A 307-nucleotide genomic window follows, 5' to 3' on the forward strand; every position below is an offset into this window, starting at 1 on the left:
CCTGTATGCCTAGGCAAATACTTTTCCTACTTCTTAGACTTACAGAATGACTTGGCAAATTGAGCCCCCAGAAAGAAAAATCTCACTTCAGGCTCCAGAAGGTGCCATTTGACAGTTGATAAATGCAGTAAAAGAGTAAAAACTAAATATTCATTTTCTAATTCCACAACCAGAAATCTTTCTGTAGTCAGTTAATTCCCTTCATATGCAACCATTGTTTATGAAAAAGGTTCTTAGACTTACAGAATGACTTGGCAAATTGAGCCCCCAGAAAGAAAAATCTCACTTCAGGCTCCAGAAGGTGCCA

The sequence above is a fragment of the Buceros rhinoceros genome, unplaced genomic scaffold (genome assembly GCF_000710305.1).
Source record: "Buceros rhinoceros silvestris isolate BGI_N320 unplaced genomic scaffold, ASM71030v1 scaffold12537, whole genome shotgun sequence".
In the NCBI taxonomy this organism is placed as follows: Eukaryota; Metazoa; Chordata; class Aves; order Bucerotiformes; family Bucerotidae; genus Buceros; species Buceros rhinoceros.